At 55.6% G+C, this 21,249-nt stretch overlaps 1 protein-coding gene and 3 long non-coding RNA genes across 5 annotated transcripts in view; 2 read left to right on the forward strand and 2 right to left on the reverse strand.

Moving 5' to 3' along the window:
* The window catches only part of LOC146428081 (ras GTPase-activating protein nGAP-like), a 74,906-nt gene that overhangs the window by 22,417 nt on the left and 31,240 nt on the right, over positions 1-21,249 (forward strand). The window lies entirely within an intron of this gene.
* Positions 3,389-5,173, reverse strand: LOC146428082 (uncharacterized). Its single transcript, XR_014856206.1, has 2 exons — positions 4,786-5,173; positions 3,389-4,745 (listed from the first exon to the last, which is right to left on the reverse strand). It is a non-coding gene; the product is annotated as an uncharacterized LOC146428082 (long non-coding RNA).
* Positions 10,864-17,035, reverse strand: LOC146428083 (uncharacterized). Of its 2 annotated transcripts, none has more exons than XR_014856190.1 (3): positions 16,275-17,035; positions 11,514-12,343; positions 10,864-11,294 (listed from the first exon to the last, which is right to left on the reverse strand). It is a non-coding gene; the product is annotated as an uncharacterized LOC146428083 (long non-coding RNA). The 2 variants fall into 2 exon arrangements; XR_014856189.1 differs by having other exon boundaries at positions 10,864-11,312.
* Positions 15,522-16,199, forward strand: LOC146428084 (uncharacterized). Its single transcript, XR_014856191.1, has 2 exons — positions 15,522-15,924; positions 15,956-16,199. It is a non-coding gene; the product is annotated as an uncharacterized LOC146428084 (long non-coding RNA).

Genomic DNA, 21,249 nt, shown 5'->3' on the forward strand with positions numbered 1-21,249 from the left:
CAACGCTGGAGCCCCGGCACCGGCCCTGCCCCTCAGCGCCGTCAGCATGGAGCCCCGGGGTGTTGTGTGCGGGTGGGAGGGAGGGAGAGAGGGAGGGAGGGAGGGAGAGAGGGAGGGAGGGAGGGAGGGAGGTGGGTTGCGTCGATTCGCCTCTTATCGCCGCCACCGCTCTCGGTTACGTGCGGTGACGCCCCCAAAGCGGAGGGGGTCGAACACCAACCCCGGCTCACCAAAGGTAAGGCGGTCGGAGCAGCGCCGGGGCAACGAGGATGGAAAGCACAGCGGCCGGGGCAAATGGGAGGAGGACGGAGAGCCCCAGGGCATCCGCTGGACACCGGACAAAATAAACTCCAACGTCAGAACACATCAAATGCTTTGTCTCCTCTTTGGTCTCTCAATGAGTCACCTGCGATGCAAAGAAATCACAAAGGCCCACACCTCCCCATGGGAGAGGAGGACGGTGAGCACCCCCAAGCCCTCCAAAAGCAAAGATGACAACAATGCCCCGGCCCTCATCCGGGACAGGGAGCTAGGATGGCCCAGCGTTCTCTCTATGTCTCTCCTGCCTGGGGAGTCCTGGGCGTCTCTGTCCTTCTCCACCTGCTCGGTGCCTGTTGGTGGCTCCATTCTTCTCTCCCTGGGAGTCTCCATCCCTCTTGGCCCTGCTTTGTCTCTTTGCCTCTTGCACCGGGGGATGCTTGGGGGTCTTGCGGGCTGTCCTGCAGGGGGCGTGACCTCGGCTGGGTCACCACAGGGGTGAGAGGGACAGAGACCCCTTGGTCCCAAGCGTGGCCCAGAGTGAGAGGGACAGAGACCCCCAAGCATCCCCTGGATTGAGAAGGATGGAGAATCCAGCGAGCATGCCCCCGGCACGGGGTGAGTGGCATGGAGAGCGCCCCGCCCCGCCCCCCCCGGCTCTCTCCGGCTTGAGAAGGATGGAGACCCTTGTGATCATCCCCCGGGGAGAGAGGGACCGCAAACACGGCTCCTTCTCCCTGCCCAGGGTGGCTGTAGCTGATTTGACACATGGCTTTACTTCCCATGTGTGTTCTTTCCTTCCCATGTGTGCTCCCAGCTTTTTGTCAGTTTGCTGACTAGTGTTTCCTGCAGCACTGGATTTTCTGCAGAGCTTGGGGTTGGCAAACGAGCTCTCGCAGAGGTTCCATTCCATCATCTGCCCATGTCCACATCGGGAACTTCATCCCACTTCTTCTCCCTTCTACAAAAAACCATGAATTGCCAGATGGAAATGTCTTGTAAGGTTTCATCCTTCGGCCACTCCTCTGCATCTCCCCATGTGGAAAGTGGCCAGCACCCATGACAATATTTTATTTCTCACATGAAATTATTTGTTTCTCACAGGTGCTTCTCTCACGTGAGGGAATTGGTTTCCTCCATACACTGGAAGAACCTCCTCGACCGCCTCTTCTCCACTGTGTCGAGTTGCCAGCAGATACACAGCAGCTTGAAGTCTCCTACAAGAACAAGGGCTGCTGATCTTCAGACATTTTCCAGCTGCTTAGAGAACAGTTCAGCCGCCTCTTCATTCCGCTTGGCTGCTCAACAACAGACTCCTAGCAGCATTGTAGGAGCCTTGTTGGCTTTCCCCCTGATTCTTACCCACAGGCCCTGGAGCACAGCGTCATTCATCTCAAGTTCCCTGGTCTCCAGATGCTCCCTAATATACAGAGCCACCCCTCCACCTCTTCTCCCTCGCCTGGCCAGGGAGAGGTCTCTTCTGAAGAGCATAGAGCCATCCACTGCAGTACTGCAGCCAAGCAAGTCATCCCACCACGTTGCCGTGATGACAGTGACCTCAGAGCTTTCCTGCTCCACCATGGCTTGCAGCTCCTCTGCTTTCTTCCCCACTGATGCTGCGTGTGTCAGTGTCCATGCACTTCAGCAAGGCTTCTGGCTTCAGCCTTGACTCTGCCTTAGCTCCCTCGCTCTCATCTCCCAAGAGCCTCCTTGCATCCCCTTCAGCCCGAGTTTCAAGCCCTGTCAATCAGCCCAGCCAACTCAGGGGCTACAATCCTTTTGTCCTTCATGGACAGATGAAGGAGCCCATCTGACTCCAGCAGGCCACCCGGCCCCTGCAGAGGAGAGGACCGTCCCCCACAGACCCCCTCCCCCCTGCTTGCCCCAGCCCTGGGATCCCAGCTGGAGGATGTGGAGCTGCTGCAGAGTCCAGAGGAGGCCACAGAGATGCTCCCAGGGCTGGAGAACGTCTGGAGCCAGGCTGGGAGAGCTGGGGCTGTTCAGCTGGACAAGAGAAGCTCCAGGGAGTCCTCAGAGCTCCTTTCTGTGCCTAAAGGGGCTCCAGGAGAGCTGCAGGGGGACTGTGAGCACCTGCAACTGGCAGCAGCTGGAGCTGGGACCACCTGGCTCCCCCCAGCTTTGCTGGTGCCTCAGGAGGGCTGGCCCATTGCAGGGACATCCTGCAGTGACATCTGCCCTGGCCTGCTGGGTGTGCATTCAGTCCCAAACCTCGTCCTGATCCTGACCTCAAGCTCAGCCCACATTTAGACACACTCACAGTCCCCTGTTTCATCCCATCCCAGTCCCACACTCGTCCAGCCCCACACCCAGTGCCAAGGCCAGGCTGAAGGCAAAAAACCATGTTTAGCCTTAAGGCCAATGCCAGCTCTAATCCAAAGCCCAGCCCTAACTTCCAGCCCAGCCCCAATTCCAGCCCCTCCCTAAATCCTCGGCCCTGAAGCAAACACCACATTTAACCCTGACCTCAAACTCAGCCCCAATTCCAAGTCGAACCCCAATGCCAATCCCAAACGCAGCCCTCAATCCAGCCTCCACCCCAGCCCCAGCCCACACTCCAGCCCCAGCTTTCACTCCAAGTAACAAGGCCAGCCCCAATTCCTGCCCTAAACCCGATCGCATTCTTAGCCCTAAACCTCTGAAAAGCGAGGTTCCGCTCTCCTGTTCAAATTTAGAAGTTTGATCAAGGACAACAGGGGACACAGACAAAAGTAACAGCGCTGGCTGTTTAAATCAGAAGCTTAGTCAGAAGCACACCTGTCTTTTAATACCTTTCCTATTAGACCAGCCCAATATGTATTCATGAGCAATTGTACACATTTAAACTTTTCCCCAAAATCGTTCTCATGTTCCAGGAACTGTTTAGCGTGGCCTCTCCTCTGATTCGCCTTTTAGAGCGTGCACTGTCCATTTGGCTGTGGTTTTGGTCAGTCGAATTGTCACCCCCAGCTTGAACCCTGTCCTGTGGCCTCTGCAGATGACAGTTGCTGATAGCTGCAATGTCAGCGGCAGGGGTCTTCGTCACACCGTTCTTTGGATGTTCTCCAACCAAGCATGAGGTTCAGTTATTGCAAGTGAACCACAAGTACTCTAGAATAACAAAATCAGCTACTCCACCATTATGCCTAAGTTCAGTTAATAAGAGAAAAAAAAAGCATTAGTTATTATTACACAGCCAAAGATCTATAAGAAGGCTACATTTGTAAGAATGAAAATTCTACACATAACATCCATTCTAATATTTAGAAAAAGTCAATATTATAATATGTATTTACCACAACCCCAATGCCATTCCCAGTTGTGTCCTACCATCAGTGTCCTAGCTCATTTAACTCATGAATGTAGTGTGTTTAACGGTTTTTTTTTCTTTCTTTCCCCTCTCCTGCGCATCTGCGGCAGAAGAGAGCAGAAGTGCCTGGCGTTTGGTCAGAGTCAAACCTCGACATTGTGACGTCACAAAGAGCGAAGGCAGGTGGCGCCTGGACGTCACAGTGGACGCTGAGCTGCCATTGGCTGAAAACGAGGGGGCGTGGCTTGTGGCGGGTATAAGAAGGGGCGCGGGGGGGCGGAGCATTCGGGCAGCCGCCAGCGGAGCAGCAGCCTTGGGGGGCGAGGAGGGCGGACGCCGCCGGCGTCGGCGCAGGCCGACAGCAGCCGCGCGGCCACAGAGGAGCGCAGCTCCACGCCCTCCCATCCCCCAACGCTGGAGCCCCGGCACCGGCCCTGCCCCTCAGCGCCGTCAGCATGGAGCCCCGGGGTGTTGTGTGCGGGTGGGTGGGAGGGAGGGAGGGAGAGAGGGAGGGAGGGAGGGAGGGAGGGAGGTGGGTTGCGTCGATTCGCCTCTTATCGCCGCCACCGCTCTCGGTTACGTGCGGTGACGCCCCCAAAGCGGAGGGGGTCGAACACCAACCCCGGCTCACCAAAGGTAAGGCGGTCGGAGCAGCGCCGGGGCAACGAGGATGGAAAGCACAGCGGCCGGGGCAAATGGGAGGAGGACGGAGAGCCCCAGGGCATCCGCTGGACACCGGACAAAATAAACTCCAACGTCAGAACACATCAAATGCTTTGTCTCCTCTTTGGTCTCTCAATGAGTCACCTGCGATGCAAAGAAATCACAAAGGCCCACACCTCCCCACGGGAGAGGAGGACGGTGAGCACCCCCAAGCCCTCCAAAAGGGCAACAATGACAACAATGCCCCGGCCCTCATCCGGGACAGGGAGCTAGGATGGCCCAGCGTTCTCTCTATGTCTCTCCTGCCTGGGGAGTCCTGGGCGTGTCTCTGTCCTTCTCCACCTGCTCGGTGCCTGTTGGTGGCTCCATTCTTCTCTCCCTGGGAGTCTCCATCCCTCTTGGCCCTGCTTTGTCTCTGTCCCTCTTGCACCGGGGGATGCTTGGGGGTCTTGCGGGCTGTCATGCAGGGGGCGTGACCTCGGCTGGGTCACCACAGGGGTGAGGGGGACAGAGACCCCTTGGTCCCCAGCGTGGCCCAGAGTGAGAGGGACAGAGACCCCCAAGCATCCCCTGGATTGAGAAGGATGGAGAATCCAGCGAGCATGCCCCCGGCACGGGGTGAGAGGCATGGAGAGCGCCCCGCCCCCCCCCCCGGCTCTCCCCGGCTTGAGAAGGATGGAGACCCTTGTGATCATCCCCCGGGGAGAGAGGGACCGCAAACACGGCTCCTTCTCCCTGCCCAGGGTGGCTGTAGCTGATTTGACACATGGCTTTCCTTCCCATGTGTGTTCTTTCCTTCCCATGTGTGTTCCCAGCTTTTTGTCAGTTTGCTGACTAGTGTTTCCTGCAGCACTGGATTTTCTGCAGAGCTTGGGGTTGGCAAACGAGCTCTCGCAGAGGTTACATTCCATCATCTGCCCATGTCCACATCGGGAACTTCATCCCACTTCTCCCTTCTGCAAAAAACCATGAATTGCCAGATGGAAATGTCTTGTAAGGTTTCATCCTTCGGCCACTCCTCTGCATCTCCCCATGTGGAAAGTGGCCAGCACCGATGACAATATTTTATTTCTCACGTGAAATTATTTGTTTCTCACAGGTGTTTCTCTCACGTGAGGGAATTGGTTTCCTCCATACACTGGAAGAATCTCCTCGACCGCCTCTTCTCCACTGTGTCGAGTTGCCAGCAGATACACAGCAGCTTGAAGTCTCCTACAAGAACAAGGGCTGCTGATCTTCAGACATTTTCCAGCTGCTTAGAGAACAGTTCAGCCGCCTCTTCATTCCGCTTGGCTGCTCAACAACAGACTCCTAGCAGCATTGTAGGAGCCTTGTTGGCTTTCCCCCTGATTCTTACCCACAGGCCCTGGAGCACAGCGTCATTCATCTCAAGTTCCCTGGTCTCCAGATCCTCCCTAATATACAGAGCCAGCCCTCCACCTCTTCTCCCTCGCCTGGCCAGGGAGAGGTCTCTTCTGAAGAGCATAGAGCCATCCACTGCAGTACTGCAGCCAAGCAAGTCATCCCACCACGTTGCCGTGATGACAATGACCTCAGAGCTTTCCTGCTCCACCATGGCTTGCAGCTCCTCTGCTTTCTTCCCCACTGATACTGCGTGTGTCAGTGTCCATGCACTTCAGCAAGGCTTCTGGCTTCAGCCTTGACTCTGCCTTAGCTCCCTCGCTCTCATCTCCCAAGAGCCTCCTTGCATCCCCTTCAGCCCGAGTTTCAAGCCCTGTCAATCAGCCCAGCCAACTCAGGGGCTACAATCCTTTTGTCCTTCATGGACAGATGAAGGAGCCCATCTGACTCCAGCAGGCCACCCGGCCCCTGCAGAGGAGAGGACCTTCCCCCACAGACGCCCTCCCCCCTGCTTGCCCCAGCCCTGGGATCCCAGCTGGAGGATGTGGAGCTGCTGCAGAGTCCAGAGGAGGCCACAGAGATGCTCCCAGGGCTGGAGAACGTCTGGAGGCAGGCTGGGAGAGCTGGGGCTGTTCAGCTGGACAAGAGAAGCTCCAGGGAGTCCTCAGAGCTCCTTTCTGTGCCTAAAGGGGCTCCAGGAGAGCTGCAGGGGGACTGTGAGCACCTGCAACTGGCAGCAGCTGGAGCTGGGACCACCTGGCTCCCCCCAGCTTTGCTGGTGCCTCAGGAGGGCTGGCACCATTGCAGGGACATCCTGCAGTGACATCTGCCCTGGCCTGCTGGGCGTGCATTCAGTCCCAAACCTCGTCCTGATCCCGACCTCAAGCTCAGCCCACATTTAGACACACTCACAGTCCCCTGTTTCATCCCATCCCAGTCCCACACTCGTCCAGCCCCACACCCAGTGCCAAGGCCAGGCTGAAGGCAAAAAACCATGTTTAGCCTTAAGGCCAATGCCAGCTCTAATCCAAAGCCCAGCCCTAACTTCCAGCCCAGCCCCAATTCCAGCCCCTCCCTAAATCCTCAGCCCTGAAGCAAACACCACATTTAACCCTGACCTCAAACTCAGCCCCAATTCCAAGTCGAACCCCAATGCCAATCCCAAACGCAGCCCTCAATCCAGCCTCCACCCCAGCCCCAGCCCACACTCCAGCCCCAGCTTTCACTCCAAGTAACAAGGCCAGCCCCAATTCCTGCCCTAAACCCGATCGCATTCTTAGCCCTAAACCTCTGAAAAGCGAGGTTCCGCTCTCCTGTTCAAATTTAGAAGTTTGATCAAGGACAACAGGGGACACAGACAAAAGTAACAGCGCTGGCTGTTTAAGTCAGAAGCTTAGTCAGAAGCACACCTGTCTTTTAATACCTTTCCTATTAGACCAGCCCAATATGTATTCATGAGCAATTATACATATTTAAACTTTTCCCCAAACTCGTTTTCACGTTCCAGGAACTGTTTAGCGTGGCCTCTCCTCTGATTCGCCTTTTAGAGCGTGCACTGTCCATTTGGCTGTGCTTTTGGTCAGTCGAGTTGTCACCCCCAGCTTGAACCCTGTCCTGTGGCCTCTGCAGATGACAGTTGCTGATAGCTGCAATGTCAGCGGCAGGGGTCTTCGTCACACCGTTCTTTGGATGTTCTCCAACCAAGCATGAGGTTCAGTTATTGCAAGTGAACCACAAGTACTCTAGAATAACAAAATCAGCTACTCCACCATTATGCCTAAGTTCAGTTAATAACAGAAAAAAAAAGCATTAGTTATTATTACACAGCCAAAGATCTATAAGAAGGCTACATTTGTAAGAATGAAAATTCTACACATAACATCCATTCTAATATTTAGAAAAAGTCAATATTATGATATGTATTTACCACAACCCCAATGCCATTCCCAGTTGTGTCCTACCATGAGTGTCCTAGCTCATTTAACTCATGAATGTAGTGTGTTTAAGGGGGTTTTTTTTCTTTCTTTCCCCTCTCCTGCGCATCTGCGGCAGAAGAGAGCAGAAGTGCCTGGCGTTTGGTCAGAGTCCAACCTCGACATTGTGACGTCACAAAGAGCGAAGGCAGGTGGCGCCTGGACGTCACAGTGGACGCTGAGCTGCCATTGGCTGAAAACGAGGGGGCGTGGCTTGTGGCGGGTATAAGAAGGGGCGCGGGGGGGCGGAGCATTCGGGCAGCCGCCAGCGGAGCAGCAGCCTTGGGGGGCGAGGAGGGCGGACGCCGCCGGCGTCGGCGCAGGCCGACAGCAGCCGCGCGGCCACAGTGGAGCGCAGCTCCACGCCCTCCCACCCCCCAACGCTGGAGTCCCGGCACCGGCCCTGCCCCTCAGCGCCGTCAGCATGGAGCCCCGGGGTGTTGTGTGCGGGTGGGTGGGAGGGAGGGAGAGAGGGAGGGAGGGAGGGAGGTGGGTTGCGTCGATTCGCCTCTTATCGCCGCCACCGCTCTCGGTTACGTGCGGTGACGCCCCCAAAGCGGAGGGGGTCGAACACCAACCCCGGCTCACCAAAGGTAAGGCGGTCGGAGCAGCGCCGGGGCAACGAGGATGGAAAGCACAGCGGCCGGGGCAAATGGGAGGAGGACGGAGAGCCCCAGGGCATCCGCTGGACACCGGACAAAATAAACTCCAACGTCAGAACACATCAAATGCTTTGTCTCCTCTTTGGTCTCTCAATGAGTCACCTGCGATGCAAAGAAATCACAAAGGCCCACACCTCCCCACGGGAGAGGAGGACGGTGAGCACACCCAAGCCCTCCAAAAGGGCAACAATGACAACAATGCCCCGGCCCTCATCCGGGACAGGGAGCTAGGATGGCCCAGCGTTCTCTCTATGTCTCTCCTGCCTGGGGAGTCCTGGGCGTGTCTCTGTCCTTCTCCACCTGCTCGGTGCCTGTTGGTGGCTCCATTCTTCTCTCCCTGGGAGTCTCCATCCCTCTTGGCCCTGCTTTGTCTCTGTCCCTCTTGCACCGGGGGATGCTCGGGGGTCTTGCGGGCTGTCATGCAGGGGGCGTGACCTCGGCTGGGTCACCACAGGGGTGAGGGGGACAGAGACCCCTTGGTCCCCAGCGTGGCCCAGAGTGAGAGGGACAGAGACCCCCCAGGCATCCCCTGGATTGAGAAGGATGGAGAATCCAGCGAGCATGCCCCCGGCACGGGGTGAGAGGCATGGAGAGCGCCCCGCCCCCCCCCCCCCCGGCTCTCCCCGGCTTGAGAAGGATGGAGACCCTTGTGATCATCCCCCGGGGAGAGAGGGACCGCAAACACGGCTCCTTCTCCCTGCCCAGGGTGGCTGTAGCTGATTTGACACATGGCTTTCCTTCCCATGTGTGTTCTTTCCTTCCCATGTGTGTTCCCAGCTTTTTGTCAGTTTGCTGACTAGTGTTTCCTGCAGCACTGGATTTTCTGCAGAGCTTGGGGTTGGCAAACGAGCTCTCGCAGAGGTTCCATTCCATCATCTGCCCATGTCCACATCGGGAACTTCATCCCACTTCTTCTCCCTTCTACAAAAAACCATTAATTGCCAGATGGAAATGTCTTGTAAGGTTTCATCCTTCGGCCACTCCTCTGCATCTCCCCATGTGGAAAGTGGCCAGCACCGATGACAATATTTTATTTCTCACGTGAAATTATTTGTTTCTCACAGGTGTTTCTCTCACGTGAGGGAACTGGTTTCCTCCATACACTGGAAGAACCTCCTCGACCGCCTCTTCTCCACTGTGTCGAGTTGCCAGCAGATACACAGCAGCTTGAAGTCTCCTACAAGAACAAGGGCTGCTGATCTTCAGACATTTTCCAGCTGCTTAGAGAACAGTTCAGCCGCCTCTTCATTCCGCTTGGCTGCTCAACAACAGACTCCTAGCCGCATTGTAGGAGCCTTGTTGGCTTTCCCCCTGATTCTTACCCACAGGCCCTGGAGCACAGCGTCATTCATCTCAAGTTCCCTGGTCTCCAGATCCTCCCTAATATACAGAGCCACCCCTCCACCTCTTCTCCCTCGCCTGGCCAGGGAGAGGTCTCTTCTGAAGAGCATAGAGCCATCCACTGCAGTACTGCAGCCAAGCAAGTCATCCCACCACGTTGCCGTGATGACAATGACCTCAGAGCTTTCCTGCTCCACCATGGCTTGCAGCTCCTCTGCTTTCTTCCCCACTGATACTGCGTGTGTCAGTGTCCATGCACTTCAGCAAGGCTTCTGGCTTCAGCCTTGACTCTGCCTTAGCTCCCTCGCTCTCATCTCCCAAGAGCCTCCTTGCATCCCCTTCAGCCCGAGTTTCAAGCCCTGTCAATCAGCCCAGCCAACTCAGGGGCTACAATCCTTTTGTCCTTCATGGACAGATGAAGGAGCCCATCTGACTCCAGCAGGCCACCCGGCCCCTGCAGAGGAGAGGACCTTCCCCCACAGACGCCCTCCCCCCTGCTTGCCCCAGCCCTGGGATCCCAGCTGGAGGATGTGGAGCTGCTGCAGAGTCCAGAGGAGGCCACAGAGATGCTCCCAGGGCTGGAGAACGTCTGGAGCCAGGCTGGGAGAGCTGGGGCTGTTCAGCTGGACAAGAGAAGCTCCAGGGAGTCCTCAGAGCTCCTTTCTGTGCCTAAAGGGGCTCCAGGAGAGCTGCAGGGGGACTGTGAGCACCTGCAACTGGCAGCAGCTGGAGCTGGGACCACCTGGCTCCCCCCAGCTTTGCTGGTGCCTCAGGAGGGCTGGCACCATTGCAGGGACATCCTGCAGTGACATGTGCCCTGGCCTGCTGGGCGTGCATTCAGTCCCAAACCTCGTCCTGATCCTGACCTCAAGCTCAGCCCACATTTAGACACACTCACAGTCCCCTGTTTCATCCCATCCCAGTCCCACACTCGTCCAGCCCCACACCCAGTGCCAAGGCCAGGCTGAAGGCAAAAAACCATGTTTAGCCTTAAGGCCAATGCCAGCTCTAATCCAAAGCCCAGCCCTAACTTCCAGCCCAGCCCCAATTCCAGCCCCTCCCTAAATCCTCAGCCCTGAAGCAAACACCACATTTAACCCTGACCTCAAACTCAGCCCCAATTCCAAGTCGAACCCCAATGCCAATCCCAAACGCAGCCCTCAATCCAGCCTCCACCCCAGCCCCAGCCCACCCTCCAGCCCCAGCTTTCACTCCAAGTAACAAGGCCAGCCCCAATTCCTGCCCTAAACCCGATCGCATTCTTAGCCCTAAACCTCTGAAAAGCGAGGTTCCGCTCTCCTGTTCAAATTTAGAAGTTTGATCAAGGACAACAGGGGACACAGACAAAAGTAACAGCGCTGGCTGTTTAAGTCGGAAGCTTAGTCAGAAGCACACCTGTCTTTTAATACCTTTCCTATTAGACCAGCCCAATATGTATTCATGAGCAATTATACATATTTAAACTTTTCCCCAAACTCGTTTTCATGTTCCAGGAACTGTTTAGCGTGGCCTCTCCTCTGATTCGCCTTTTAGAGCGTGCACTGTCCATTTGGCTGTGGTTTTGGTCAGTCGAGTTGTCACCCCCAGCTTGAACCCTGTCCTGTGGCCTCTGCAGATGACAGTTGCTGATAGCTGCAATGTCAGCGGCAGGGGTCTTCATCACACCGTTCTTTGGATGTTCTCCAACCAAGCATGAGGTTCAGTTATTGCAAGTGAACCACAAGTACTCTAGAATAACAAAATCAGCTACTCCACCATTATGGCTAAGTTCAGTTAATAACAGAAAAAAAAAGCATTAGTTATTATTACACAGCCAAAGATCTATAAGAAGGCTACATTTGTAAGAATGAAAATTCTACACATAACATCCATTCTAATATTTAGAAAAAGTCAATATTATGATATGTATTTACCACAACCCCAATGCCATTCCCAGTTGTGTCCTACCATGAGTGTCCTAGCTCATTTAACTCATGAATGTAGTGTGTTTAACGGTTTTTTTTTCTTTCTTTCCCCTCTCCTGCGCATCTGCGGCAGAAGAGAGCAGAAGTGCCTGGCGTTTGGTCAGAGTCAAACCTCGACATTGTGACGTCACAAAGAGCGAAGGCAGGTGGCGCCTGGACGTCACAGTGGACGCTGAGCTGCCATTGGCTGAAAACGAGGGGGCGTGGCTTGTGGCGGGTATAAGAAGGGGCGCGGGGGGGCGGAGCATTCGGGCAGCCGCCAGCGGAGCAGCAGCCTTGGGGGGCGAGGAGGGCGGACGCCGCCGGCGTCGGCGCAGGCCGACAGCAGCCGCGCGGCCGCAGAGGAGCGCAGCTCCACGCCCTCCCACCCCCCAACGCTGGAGCCCCGGCACCGGCCCTGCCCCTCAGCGCCGTCAGCATGGAGCCCCGGGGTGTTGTGTGCGGGTGGGAGGGAGGGAGGGAGGGAGGTGGGTTGCGTCGAGTCGCCTCTTATCGCCGCCACCGCTCTCGGTTACGTGCGGTGACGCCCCCAAAGCGGAGGGGGTCGAACACCAACCCCGGCTCACCAAAGGTAAGGCGGTCGGAGCAGCGCCGGGGCAACGAGGATGGAAAGCACAGCGGCCGGGGCAAATGGGAGGAGGACGGAGAGCCCCAGGGCATCCGCTGGACACCGGACAAAATAAACTCCAACGTCAGAACACATCAAATGCTTTGTCTCCTCTTTGGTCTCTCAATGAGTCACCTGCGATGCAAAGAAATCACAAAGGCCCACACCTCCCCACGGGAGAGGAGGACGGTGAGCACCCCCAAGCCCTCCAAAAGGGCAACAATGACAACAATGCCCCGGCCCTCATCCGGGACAGGGAGCTAGGATGGCCCAGCGTTCTCTCTATGTCTCTCCTGCCTGGGGAGTCCTGGGCGTGTCTCTGTCCTTCTCCACCTGCTCGGTGCCTGTTGGTGGCTCCATTCTTCTCTCCCTGGGAGTCTCCATCCCTCTTGGCCCTGCTTTGTCTCTGTCCCTCTTGCACCGGGGGATGCTTAGGGGTCTTGCGGGCTGTCATGCAGGGGGCGTGACCTCGGCTGGGTCACCACAGGGGTGAGGGGCACAGAGACCCCTTGGTCCCCAGCGTGGCCCAGAGTGAGAGGGACAGAGACCCCCAAGCATCCCCTGGATTGAGAAGGATGGAGAATCCAGCGAGCATGCCCCCGGCACGGGGTGAGAGGCATGGAGAGCGCCCCGCCCCCCCCCCCCGGCTCTCCCCGGCTTGAGAAGGATGGAGACCCTTGTGATCATCCCTCGGGGAGAGAGGGACCGCAAACACGGCTCCTTCTCCCTGCCCAGGGTGGCTGTAGCTGATTTGACACATGGCTTTCCTTCCCATGTGTGTTCTTTCCTTCCCATGTGTGTTCCCAGCTTTTTGTCAGTTTGCTGACTAGTGTTTCCTGCAGCACTGGATTTTCTGCAGAGCTTGGGGTTGGCAAACGAGCTCTCGCAGAGGTTCCATTCCATCATCTGCCCATGTCCACATCGGGAACTTCATCCCACTTCTTCTCCCTTCTACAAAAAACCATGAATTGCCAGATGGAAATGTCTTGTAAGGTTTCATCCTTCGGCCACTCCTCTGCATCTCCCCATGTGGAAAGTGGCCAGCACCGATGACAATATTTTATTTCTCACGTGAAATTATTTGTTTCTCACAGGTGTTTCTCTCACGTGAGGGAACTGGTTTCCTCCATACACTGGAAGAACCTCCTCGACCGCCTCTTCTCCACTGTGTCGAGTTGCCAGCAGATACACAGCAGCTTGAAGTCTCCTACAAGAACAAGGGCTGCTGATCTTCAGACATTTTCCAGCTGCTTAGAGAACAGTTCAGCCGCCTCTTCATTCCGCTTGGCTGCTCAACAACAGACTCCTAGCCGCATTGTAGGAGCCTTGTTGGCTTTCCCCCGATTCTTACCCACAGGCCCTGGAGCACAGCGTCATTCATCTCAAGTTCCCTGGTCTCCAGATCCTCCCTAATATACAGAGCCAGCCCTCCACCTCTTCTCCCTCACCTGGCCAGGGAGAGGTCTCTTCTGAAGAGCATAGAGCCATCCACTGCAGTACTGCAGCCAAGCAAGTCATCCCACCACGTTGCCGTGATGACAATGACCTCAGAGCTTTCCTGCTCCACCATGGCTTGCAGCTCCTCTGCTTTCTTCCCCACTGATGCTGCGTGTGTCAGTGTCCGTGCACTTCAGCAAGGCTTCTGGCTTCAGCCTTGACTCTGCCTTAGCTCCCTCGCTCTCATCTCCCAAGAGCCTCCTTGCATCCCCTTCAGCCCGAGTTTCAAGCCCTCTCAATCAGCCCAGCCAACTCAGGGGCTACAATCCTTTTGTCCTTCATGGACACATGAAGGAGCCCATCTGACTCCAGCAGGCCACCCGGCCCCTGCAGAGGAGAGGACCTTCCCCCACAGACCCCCTCCCCCCTGCTTGCCCCAGCCCTGGGATCCCAGCTGGAGGATGTGGAGCTGCTGCAGAGTCCAGAGGAGGCCACAGAGATGCTCCCAGGGCTGGAGAACGTCTGGAGGCAGGCTGGGAGAGCTGGGGCTGTTCAGCTGGACAAGAGAAGCTCCAGGGAGTCCTCAGAGCTCCTTTCTGTGCCTAAAGGGGCTCCAGGAGAGCTGCAGGGGGACTGTGAGCACCTGCAACTGGCAGCAGCTGGAGCTGGGACCACCTGGCTCCCCCCAGCTTTGCTGGTGCCTCAGGAGGGCTGGCACCATTGCAGGGACATCCTGCAGTGACATGTGCCCTGGCCTGCTGGGCGTGCATTCAGTCCCAAACCTCGTCCTGATCCCGACCTCAAGCTCAGCCCACATTTAGACACACTCACAGTCCCCTGTTTCATCCCATCCCAGTCCCACACTCGTCCAGCCCCACACCCAGTGCCAAGGCCAGGCTGAAGGCAAAAAACCATGTTTAGCCTTAAGGCCAATGCCAGCTCTAATCCAAAGCCCAGCCCTAACTTCCAGCCCAGCCCCAATTCCAGCCCCTCCCTAAATCCTCAGCCCTGAAGCAAACACCACATTTAACCCTGACCTCAAACTCAGCCCCAATTCCAAGTCGAACCCCAATGCCAATCCCAAACGCAGCCCTCAATCCAGCCTCCACCCCAGCCCCAGCCCACACTCCAGCCCCAGCTTTCACTCAAAGTAACAAGGCCAGCCCCAATTCCTGCCCTAAACCCGATCGCATTCTTAGCCCTAAACCTCTGAAAAGCGAGGTTCCGCTCTCCTGTTCAAATTTAGAAGTTTGATCAAGGACAACAGGGGACACAGACAAAAGTAACAGCGCTGGCTGTTTAAGTCAGAAGCTTAGTCAGAAGCACACCTGTCTTTTAATACCTTTCCTATTAGACCAGCCCAATATGTATTCATGAGCAATTATACATATTTAAACTTTTCCCCAAACTCGTTTTCACGTTCCAGGAACTGTTTAGCGTGGCCTCTCCTCTGATTCGCCTTTTAGAGCGTGCACTGTCCATTTGGCTGTGCTTTTGGTCAGTCGAGTTGTCACCCCCAGCTTGAACCCTGTCCTGTGGCCTCTGCAGATGACAGTTGCTGATAGCTGCAATGTCAGCGGCAGGGGTCTTCGTCACACCGTTCTTTGGATGTTCTCCAACCAAGCATGAGGTTCAGCTATTGCAAGTGAACCACAAGTACTCTAGAATAACAAAATCAGCTACTCCACCATTATGCCTAAGTTCAGTTAATAACAGAAAAAAAAAGCATTAGTTATTATTACACAGCCAAAGATCTATAAGAAGGCTACATTTGTAAGAATGAAAATTCTACACATAACATCCATTCTAATATTTAGAAAAAGTCAATATTATAATATGTATTTACCACAACCCCAATGCCATTCCCAGTTGTGTCCTACCATCAGTGTCCTAGCTCATTTAACTCATGAATGTAGTGTGTTTAAGGGTTTTTTTTTTCTTTCTTTCCCCTCTCCTGCACATCTGCGGCAGAAGAGAGCAGAAGTGCCTGGCGTTTGGTCAGAGTCAAACCTCGACATTGTGACGTCACAAAGAGCGAAGGCAGGTGGCGCCTGGACGTCACAGTGGACGCTGAGCTGCCATTGGCTGAAAACGAGGGGGCGTGGCTTGTGGCGGGTATAAGAAGGGGCGCGGGGGGGCGGAGCATTCGGGCAGCCGCCAGCGGAGCAGCAGCCTTGGGGGGCGAGGAGGGCGGACGCCGCCGGCGTCGGCGCAGGCCGACAGCAGCCGCGCGGCCACAGAGGAGCGCAGCTCCACGCCCTCCCACCCCCCAACGCTGGAGCCCCGGCACCGGCCCTGCCCCTCAGCGCCGTCAGCATGGAGCCCCGGGGTGTTGTGTGCGGGTGGGTGGGTGGGAGGGAGGGAGAGAGGGAGGGAGGGAGGGAGGTGGGTTGCGTCGATTCGCCTCTTATCGCCGCCACCGCTCTCGGTTACGTGCGGTGACGCCCCCAAAGCGGAGGGGGTCGAACACCAACCCCGGCTCACCAAAGGTAAGGCGGTCGGAGCAGCGCCGGGGCAACGAGGATGGAAAGCACAGCGGCCGGGGCAAATGGGAGGAGGACGGAGAGCCCCAGGGCATCCGCTGGACACCGGACAAAATAAACTCCAACGTCAGAACACATCAAATGCTTTGTCTCCTCTTTGGTCTCTCAATGAGTCACCTGCGATGCAAAGAAATCACAAAGGCCCACACCTCCCCACGGGAGAGGAGGACGGTGAGCACCCCCAAGCCCTCCAAAAGCAAAGATGACAGCAATGCCCCGGCCCTCATCCGGGACAGGGAGCTAGGATGGCCCAGCGTTCTCTCTATGTCTCTCCTGCCTGGGGAGTCCTGGGCGTGTCTCTGTCCTTCTCCACCTGCTCGGTGCCTGTTGGTGGCTCCATTCTTCTCTCCCTGGGAGTCTCCATCCCTCTTGGCCCTGCTTTGTCTCTTTGCCTCTTGCACCGGGGGATGCTTAGGGGTCTTGCGGGCTGTCATGCAGGGGGCGTGACCTCGGCTGGGTCACCACAGGGGTGAGGGGGACAGAGACTCCTTGGTCCCCAGCGTGGCCCAGAGTGAGAGGGACAGAGACCCCCAAGCATCCCCTGGATTGAGAAGGATGGAGAATCCAGCGAGCATGCCCCCGGCACGGGGTGAGAGGCATGGAGAGCGCTCCGCCCCCCCCGCCCCGGCTCTCCCCGGCTTGAGAAGGATGGAGACCCTTGTGATCATCCCCCGGGGAGAGAGGGACCGCAAACAGAGCTCCTTCTCCCTGCCCAGGGTGGCTGTAGCTGATTTGACACATGGCTTTCCTTCCCATGTGTGTTCTTTCCTTCCCATGTGTGTTCCCAGCTTTTTGTCAGTTTGCTGACTAGTGTTTCCTGCAGCACTGGATTTTCTGCAGAGCTTGGGGTTGGCAAACGAGCTCTCGCAGAGGTTACATTCCATCATCTGCCCATGTCCACATCGGGAACTTCATCCCACTTCTCCCTTCTGCAAAAAACCATTAATTGCCAGATGGAAATGTCTTGTAAGGTTTCATCCTTCGGCCACTCCTCTGCATCTCCCCATGTGGAAAGTGGCCAGCACCGATGACAATATTTTATTTCTCACGTGAAATTATTTGTTTCTCACAGGTGTTTCTCTCACGTGAGGGAACTGGTTTCCTCCATACACTGGAAGAACCTCCTCGACCGCCTCTTCTCCACTGTGTCGAGTTGCCAGCAGATACACAGCAGCTTGAAGTCTCCTACAAGAACAAGGGCTGCTGATCTTCAGACATTTTCCAGCTGCTTAGAGAACAGTTCAGCCGCCTCTTCATTCTGCTTGGCTGCTCAACAACAGACTCCTAGCAGCATTGTAGGAGCCTTGTTGGCTTTCCCCCTGATTCTTACCCACAGGCCCTGGAGCACAGCGTCATTCATCTCAAGTTCCCTGGTCTCCAGATCCTCCCTAATATACAGAGCCAGCCCTCCACCTCTTCTCCCTCGCCTGGCCAGGGAGAGGTCTCTTCTGAAGAGCATAGAGCCATCCACTGCAGTACTGCAGCCAAGCAAGTCATCCCACCACGTTGCCGTGATGACAATGACCTCAGAGCTTTCCTGCTCCACCATGGCTTGCAGCTCCTCTGCTTTCTTCCCCACTGATGCTGCGTGTGTCAGTGCCCATGCACTTCAGCAAGGCTTCTGGCTTCAGCCTTGACTCTGCCTTAGCTCCCTCGCTCTCATCTCCCAAGAGCCTCCTTGCATCCCCTTCAGCCCGAGTTTCAAGCCCTCTCAATCAGCCCAGCCAACTCAGGGGCTACAATCCTTTTGTCCTTCATGGACACATGAAGGAGCCCATCTGACTCCAGCAGGCCACCCGGCCCCTGCAGAGGAGAGGACCTTCCCCCACAGACGCCCTCCCCCCTGCTTGCCCCAGCCCTGGGATCCCAGCTGGAGGATGTGGAGCTGCTGCAGAGTCCAGAGGAGGCCACAGAGATGCTCCCAGGGCTGGAGAACGTCTGGAGCCAGGCTGGGAGAGCTGGGGCTGTTCAGCTGGACAAGAGAAGCTCCAGGGAGTCCTCAGAGCTCCTTTCTGTGCCTAAAGGGGCTCCAGGAGAGCTGCAGGGGGACTGTGAGCACCTGCAACTGGCAGCAGCTGGAGCTGGGACCACCTGGCTCCCCCCAGCTTTGCTGGTGCCTCAGGAGGGCTGGCACCATTGCAGGGACATCCTGCAGTGACATCTGCCCTGGCCTGCTGGGCGTGCATTCAGTCCCAAACCTCGTCCTGATCCCGACCTCAAGCTCACCCCACATTTAGACACACTCACAGTCCCCTGTTTCATCCCATCCCAGTCCCACACTCGTCCAGCCCCACACCCAATGCCAAGGCCAGGCTGAAGGCAAAAAACCATGTTTAGCCTTAAGGCCAATGCCAGCTCTAATCCAAAGCCCAGCCCTAACTTCCAGCCCAGCCCCAATTCCAGCCCCTCCCTAAATCCTCAGCCCTGAAGCAAACACCACATTTAACCCTGACCTCAAACTCAGCCCCAATTCCAAGTCGAACCCCAATGCCAATCCCAAACGCAGCCCTCAATCCAGCCTCCACCCCAGCCCCAGCCCACACTCCAGCCCCAGCTTTCACTCCAAGTAACAAGGCCAGCCCCAATTCCTGCCCTAAACCCGATCGCATTCTTAGCCCTAAACCTCTGAAAAGCGAGGTTCCGCTCTCCTGTTCAAATTTAGAAGTTTGATCAAGGACAACAGGGGACACAGACAAAAGTAACAGCGCTGGCTGTTTAAGTCAGAAGCTTAGTCAGAAGCACACCTGTCTTTTAATACCTTTCCTATTAGACCAGCCCAATATGTATTCATGAGCAATTATACATATTTAAACTTTTCCCCAAACTCGTTTTCACGTTCCAGGAACTGTTTAGCGTGGCCTCTCCTCTGATTCGCCTTTTAGAGCGTGCACTGTCCATTTGGCTGTGCTTTTGGTCAGTCGAGTTGTCACCCCCAGCTTGAACCCTGTCCTGTGGCCTCTGCAGATGACAGTTGCTGATAGCTGCAATGTCAGCGGCAGGGGTCTTCGTCACACCGTTCTTTGGATGTTCTCCAACCAAGCATGAGGTTCAGCTATTGCAAGTGAACCACAAGTACTCTAGAATAACAAAATCAGCTACTCCACCATTATGCCTAAGTTCAGTTAATAACAGAAAAAAAAAGCATTAGTTATTATTACACAGCCAAAGATCTATAAGAAGGCTACATTTGTAAGAATGAAAATTCTACACATAACATCCATTCTAATATTTAGAAAAAGTCAATATTATAATATGTATTTACCACAACCCCAATGCCATTCCCAGTTGTGTCCTACCATCAGTGTCCTAGCTCATTTAACTCATGAATGTAGTGTGTTTAAGGGTTTTTTTTTCTTTCTTTCTTTCCCCTCTCCTGCGCATCTGCGGCAGAAGAGAGCAGAAGTGCCTGGCGTTTGGTCAGAGTCCAACCTCGACATTGTGACGTCACAAAGAGCGAAGGCAGGTGGCGCCTGGACGTCACAGTGGAAGCTGAGCTGCCATTGGCTGAAAACGAGGGGGCGTGGCTTGTGGCGGGTATAAGAAGGGGCGCGGGGGGGCGGAGCATTCGGGCAGCCGCCAGCGGAGCAGCAGCCTTGGGGGGCGAGGAGGGCAGATGCCGCCGGCGTCGGCGCAGGCCGACAGCAGCCGCGCGGCCACAGAGGAGCGCAGCTCCACGCCCTCCCACCCCCCATCGCTGCAGCACCGGCACCGGCCCTTCCCTTCATATTTTCTATCAAATAAAACCCATACTATTGACTGGCATATGGTCTTGTTTGCACCCTGTCGCTGTTGAGCAGCTAGCAGAGTAATGAATGCACCAGTTCTCAGTGGCAAGAAGGAATGACCTTTATTGTTTTGATTTCATCACATATATAGAGTTCTCAAAAGTCTCCCAGATTGGTCAGTCAGAAGCCTTCCCCCAGGCCTGATTGGCCAGGCCTGCACTGTCCAAGTTCTGGGACACTGTTCCAACAACATCCAAACTTTATTTATAAAACACAAGAAAATTTCTCATGGGAAAAACCTGTGCTAGCCACAGCACCCTAATTCGGGCACAGGTATTTCCAAAGAACCATAATATTTGGATCGTAACAAAGGTAGGCACGCACTTCTTTGTAGTTAGAGGAGGAGGAGGTGGAGGTAAAATATGTGAAGAGAGAAAACAACATGGAGACACCACGGTCAGTGCAGAAGGTGGAGGAGGAGGTGCTCCAGGCACTAGAGCTGAGAAGCCTCTTCTAGCTGTGGTGAAGACCATGGGGGGAGCAGGAGGTTGCCCTGCAGCCCATGGAGTTCCACAGGGGTGCAGAAATCCACGCACAGGCCACGCGGGGAATTTGGGCTCCTCTTTTCATTTATGACTCAGCAACGTGAACACACTGTTTTAAATTACCAGAGCAGCTTTGATGTGATTTCCTGCGCGTGAGAAGTGGAGGAAGCCAAACCTGTTACGTTACTCGTTACTATTCCGTGCAACATAAAAGGTGCTCACTCTAAACCTGTTCCAATGGAATATATCAATCCCATTTACCTTTGTTACATGGACATGGGAATGGCAGGGAATGGCAGAGGCAATTGTTTAAATCCTACCTAACACAGCAGGGTTTAAATCCTACCTAAGCACAGGGCAGAGTGGTGCTTGCTTACAGGTGCTGCAGGAAATAAAGTTTCCCGTCATCTAGGCCAGGGAGGCAGCTGGTGATATTAAAGTGCATCGTCAGGTAGAACTGGCAGCACTGCAAAGGCTCCCGAGGTGTGGGACTGACTGACTCAAAAAGCTTGGGCTGGCACTGGCCCTGCTCCAGGTGCTTTGTTCTCTAAAGGTGCCCTGATGGGGACTTCCCCTGCAGCTCTGGACCAGGTGATGCTGTAGGAGAAGGTGGCTGGTGCTGCTCCACAGGAGGAGGGATCTCCCCACAGGGGCATCCCTCTGTGGCTGTTCCAGGAGCTCTGGCAGGCCGGGATGTGCTCGCTCGGTGCGAGCAGGGCTGGAGCATGGCTCTCACAGCTGGCTGTGCCCTGCCCGTTCCCAGCGTGACACACCTCACTGCCCAGTTCGTGGGGCTGTTCTCCCTCTTAGCAGTCCTTTCCCCGAGCAGACTGAAGGCTCAGTGTCAGCAGTTTGGTTTTGT

This window comes from Lichenostomus cassidix, chromosome 22 (assembly GCF_008360975.1).
Source record: "Lichenostomus cassidix isolate B80296 chromosome 22, HeHo_3.0, whole genome shotgun sequence".
Classification (NCBI taxonomy): Eukaryota; Metazoa; Chordata; class Aves; order Passeriformes; family Meliphagidae; genus Lichenostomus; species Lichenostomus cassidix.